Raw genomic sequence first — 5,649 nt, 5'->3', positions numbered from 1 at the left:
CGCCCCCCGCTCGGTGCAGAGCCGGTGGATGAGGCCTGCCCTCCTCCTGGAGGCTATTCATAACCCTAGGTTGGCCCCTGAGGGGCCCCTCTGTAGGGGCTTGGCACCGCAATGCCTGGGATTGGGGACCCCCGAGCCCCAGTGCCGGACTCACCATGTTGCCCCGCCGCCACCTGGGCTGCTAGGAGCACTGTCGGTCATTCATGGAGGGAGCACAGGCAGATCCCTCCAAGCCCCTGGTGACATTCGAAGGCCCCCCGTGCCAAAATGCTTGGGCCCATGCTCCCGCTCGCCTATGCCCTCACCTCGGTCCGCCCCTCCGCTCGCAGCACAGCCAGTGGATCGGGACTGCCTGCCTCCTGGGTGTTACCCTAACCTTTGGTGGGCCCCCGAGGGGCCCATCCCAGGTTCCTATTGCCCCAACACTGGGAATTTGTGAATCCCGAGCCCCAGCGCCCGACTCACCCTCCTGCCCTACCGCCACCTGGACCGCGAGGGGCACCGCCGGTCATTCAGGGAGGGAGAAGAGGCAGGGCCCTCCAAGCCTCCAGCGACCTTCGAAGGCCCCCCGCACCAAAACGCTAGGGCCCACGCTCCAGCTCGCCAGTGCCCTTACCTCGGCCCTCCCCTCCGCTCGCCACACAGATGGCGGATCGGGCCTGCGGGCCTTCTGGGGGCTAACCCGAACCCTAGGTCGACTCCCTAGTGGCACCTCCCAAGGGGCCTGGCGCCGTAACGAGGAGGATTGTGGACTTCTGAGCCCCAGCGCCGGACTCACCATGCCCCCCACCGCCACCTGGGCCACAAGGGGCACCACCAGTCATTCAGGGCGCGAGAATGGCAGGGCCCTCCGAGCCCCCAGCGACTTTTGAAGGCCCCCCGTGCCAAAGCGCTTGGGACCACGCTCCCACTCGCCATCGCCCTTACCTTGGCCTGACCCTCCTCTCGCCGTACAGCTGGCGGATCGGGCCTCCCAGCCTCCTGGGGGCTAACCCTAACCCTAGGTAGGCCCCCTAGGGGCCCATCCCAAGGGGCCTGGCGCAGCAACACAAGGTATTGGGGACAACTGAGCAAGCGCCGGACTCACCCTGCTGCTCCGCCACCACCCGGGCCGCTAGGGGAGCCGCTGGTCATTCAGTGCGGGAGAACGGGTAGGGCCCTCTGAGCCCCCGGAGACCTTTGATGCTCCCCGCGACAAAACGCTTCGGCCCACGCTCCCGCTCGCCAGCGCCCTTACCTCGGCCCACCCCTCCACTCGCCGCACAGCTGGCGGATAGGGCCTGCCGGCCTCCTGGGGGCTAACCCTAACCCTAGGTCGGCCCCTGAGGGGCCCGTCCGATGAGGCCTGGCGCCACAACGCCTGGGATTGCTGAGGCCTGAGCCCCAGCACCAGACTCACCGTGCCACCCCATCGCCACCCAGACCGCTAGTGCACCGCCGTTCATTCAGGGCGGGAGAACGGCAGGGCCCTCCGAGGCCCCAGCGACTTTCGAAGGCCCCCCGCGCCAAAGTGCTTGGGACCATGCTCCCACTCGCCATCGCCCTTACCTTGGCCTGCCCCTCCACTCACCGCACAGCCAGCGGATTGGGCCTCCCAGCCTCCTGGGGGCTAACCCTAACCCCAGGTAGGCCCCCTAGGGGCCCATCCCAAGGGGCCTGGCGCCGCAACACAAGGGATTGGGGACGACTGAGCCCCAGCGCCGGACTCACCCTGCCGCTCCGCTGCCACCCAGGCCGCTAGGGGAGCCGCCGGTCATTCAGTGCGGGAGAACGGGTAGGGCCCTCTGAGCCCCCGGAGACCTTTGAAGTCTCCCTGCGACAAAACGCTTCGGCCCACACTCCCGCTCGCCAGCGCCCTTACCTTGGCCCACCCCTCCACTCGCCGCACAGCTGGCGGATAGGGCCTGCCGGTCTCCTGGGTGCTAACCCTAACCCTAGGTCGGCCCCTGAGGGGCCCGTCTGATGAGGCCTGGCGCCACAATGCCTGGGATTGCTGATCCCTGAGCCCCAGCGCCAGACTCACTGTGCCGCCCCACCGCCACCCAGGCCCCTAGCTGCACCGCCGGTCATTCAGGGCGTGAGAACAGGCAGGGCCCTCCGAGCCACGGGCGACCTTCGAAGGCACCCCGCATCAAAACGCTTGCGCCCACGCTACCTCTTGTCAGCGCCCTCACATCGGCCCGCCCCTCCACTCACCGCAAAGCTGGCCGATCTGGCCTGACGGCCTCCTGGGGGCTAACCCTAACCCTAGATTGGCCCACGAGGGGCCCCTCCCAAGGCACCTGCTGCTGCAATGCCGGGGATTGTGGACCCCTGAGCCCCAGCACCAGACTCACCTTGCTTCCCCGCCACCAACCGGGCTGGTAGAGGCGCTGCTGGTCATTCAGGGAGGGAGAACGGGCAAGGCCCCCTTAGCCCCCGGCGACCTTCGAAGGCCACTCGCGCCAAAATGCTTGGGCCCATGTTCCCGCTCGCCAGCACCCTCATCTCGGCCCGCCCCTCTGCTCGCCACACAGCTGGCAGATCGGGCCTGCTGGCCTCCCGGGGGCTAAACCTAACCCTAGGTCTGTCCCCAAGGGGCCCCTCCCAAAGGCCCTGGCGCCGCAAAGCCGGGGATTGGGGAACCCCGAGCCCCAGTGCCACACTCTCCCTGCCGCCCCGCTGCCAACCGGGCCACGAGGGGCGCCATCAGTCATTCAGGGCAGGAGAATGGGCAGGGCCCTCCAAGCCCCTGGCGACCTTTGAAGGTGCCTCGTGCCAAAATGCTTGGGCCCACATTCCCCGCTGGCCAGTGCCCTCATCTCAGCCCGCCCCTCCGCTCGCCGCACAGCTGGCAGATCGGGCCTACCATCCTTTTGGGGGTAACCCTAACGCTAGGTCAACCCCCAAGCGGGCCTTCCCAAGGGGCCTGGCACCGCAACGCTGTGGATTGGGGACGCCCGAGCTCCAGGGAATTCACCCTGCCGACCCGACACCACCCGAGCCGCTAGGGGCGCCACCGGTCATTCAGTGTGGGAGAACAGGCAGGGCCCTTCAAGCCCCTGGCGACATTTGTTTTTTTTTGTTTTTTTTTTTTTAAGATTTTATTTATTTATGTGACAGAGAGACAGCCAGCGAGAGAGGGAACACAGCAGGGGGAGTGGGAGAGGAAGAAGCAGGCTCATAGCAGAAGAGCCTGATGTGGGACTCGATCCCGGATCACCAGGATCACGCCCTGAGCCGAAGGCAGATGCTTTAACGACTGCGCTACCCTGACGCCCCCCCTGGCGACATTTGAAGGCCGCACTTGCGAAAATGCTTGGGCCCACGCTCCTGCTCCCCAGCACCCACATCTTAGCCCACTCCTCCACTTGCCGCACAGGCTGCAGATCAGGCCTGTTGGCATCCTGGGGGCTAACTCTAACACTTGGTCGGCCCACGAGGGGCCCCGCCCAAGGAGCCTTGCGCCGCAACACCGGGGATTGGGGACACCCGAGCCCCAGCGCCAGACTCTCCCTGCTGCCCCACCGCCAACTGGGATGGTGGGGGCGCCACTGGTCATTCAAGGAAGGAGAAGGGGCAGGGCCCTCTGAGCCCCAGGCAACCTTCGAATACCTCCCTCGCTAAAACGCTTGGGCCCAACTTCCCCATCGCCAGCACCATCACCTTGGCCCGCCCCTCCACTCACCACACAACCGGCTGATGAGGCCTGCAGGCCTCCTGTGGGCTAACCCTAAGCCTAGGTCGGCCCTCGAGGGGCCCGTCCGATGGGGCCTGGCGCCACAACGCCTGGGATTGCTGACACCCGAGCCCCAGCGCTGGACTAACCGTGCCACCCTGCCGCCACCCGGGCCGCTAGTGGTGCCGCCGGTCATTTAGTGTGGGAGAACGGGCGGGGCCCTCCGAGCCCCCGGCGACTTTCGAAGGACCCCACGCCAAAACGCTTGGACCAATGCTGCCGCTCGCCAGCTCCCTCACCTCGGCCCGCCCCTCCGCTCTCCAAACAGCGGGCGGATCGGGCCTGCCAGACTCCTAGGGGCTAACCCTAACCATAGGTCGGCCCCCAAGGGGCATATCCCAAGGGGCCTGGCTCCGCAACCCAGAGCATTGGGGACCCTCGAGCCCCAGTGCCGGACTCACCGTGTCACCCCGCTGCTACCCGGGCCACTAGGGGTGCCGCCAGTCATTCAGGGCGGGAGAACGGGCAGGGCCCTCCGAGCCTCTGGGGACCTTTGAAGGCCCCCCGTGCCAAAACGTTTGGACACACGCTCCCACTCGCTAGCGCCCTCACCTCGGCCCACCCCTTCGCTGCACACCCGGCTGATAGGGACTGCCAACCTCCTGGGGCCTAAGCCTAACCCTAGGTCGGCCCTCGAGGGGCCCGTCCCAAGGGGCCTGGCGCCACAACCCCGGGTATTGGGGACCCCCGAACCCCAGCGCTGGACTCACTGTGTTGCCCCGCCGCCACCCGGGCCGCTAGGAGCACCGTTGGTCATTCAGGGAAGGAGTACGGGCAGATCACTCCGAGCCCCTGACGACCTTCGAAGGCCCCCCCATGCCAAAACGCTTGGGGCCATGCTCCCTCTCACCTGTGCCCTTACCTCGGTCCGCCCTTCCGCTCACTGCACAGCTTGTGGATCAGGACTGCCAGCCTCCTGGGTGTTACCCTAACCTTTGGTGGCCCCCTTAGGGGCCCATCCCAGGTTCCTATTGCCACAATACCGGGGATAGGGGACTCCCGAGCCCCAGCGCTGGACTCACCCTCCCGCCCTACCGCCCCCTGGGCCGCTAGGGGCACGGCCAGTCATTCAGGGAGGGAGAACAGGCAGGGCCCTCCGAGCCACCGGCGACTTTTGAAGGCCCCCTGCACCAAATCGCTTTGGGCCCACGCTCCTGCTCACCTGTGCCCTTACCTGAGTCCGCCACGCCGCGCGCCGCACAGCTGGCGGATCGGGCCTCCCAGACTCCTGGTGGCTAACCCTAACCCTAGGTAGGCCCCCTAGGGGCCCATCCCAAGGGGCATGGCGCCGCAACGCCAGGGATTGGGGACTCCCGAGCCCCAGCGCCGGACTCACCCTGCTGCCCCGCCACACCGGGGCCGCTAGGGGAGCCGATTGTCATTCAGGGCGGGAGAACGGATAGGGCCCTCTGAGCCCCTGGACACATTTGAAGGACCCCCACGACAAAATGCTTCGGCCCACGCTCCCGCTCGCCAGCGCCCTCACGTGGCCCGCCCCTCCACTCGCCGCACAGCTGGCGGATGGGACCTGCCGGCCTCCTGGGGGCTAACCCTAACCCTAGGTCGTCCCCCGAGGGGCCAGTCCAATGGGGCCTGGCGCCACAACGCCTGGGATTGCTGACCCCTGAGCCACAGAGCCGGACTCACCGTGCCGCCCCACCGCCACACGGGCCACTAGCGGCACCGTCGGTCATTCAGGGCGTGAGAACAGGCAGGGCCGTCCGAGCCCCCGGCAACCATCGAAGTCCCCCCACGCTAAAACACTTGGGCCCTCGCTCCCGCTCTCCAGAGCCCTCACCTCGGCCCACCCCTCCGCTCGACGCACAGCTGGCAGATAGGGCCTGCCAGCCTACCGGGGGCTAACCCTAACCTTAGTTTGGTCCTCAAAGGGCCCCTCCCAAGGGGCCTGGCGCCACAATGCCGGGGATTGG

This window comes from Ursus americanus, unplaced genomic scaffold (assembly GCF_024610735.1).
Source record: "Ursus americanus isolate L20-20 unplaced genomic scaffold, mUrsAme1.1.p SCAF_51, whole genome shotgun sequence".
NCBI lineage: Eukaryota > Metazoa > Chordata > Mammalia > Carnivora > Ursidae > Ursus > Ursus americanus.
The sequence above is the reverse complement of the archived record's forward strand: the minus strand, read 5'-3'. Positions refer to the sequence as shown.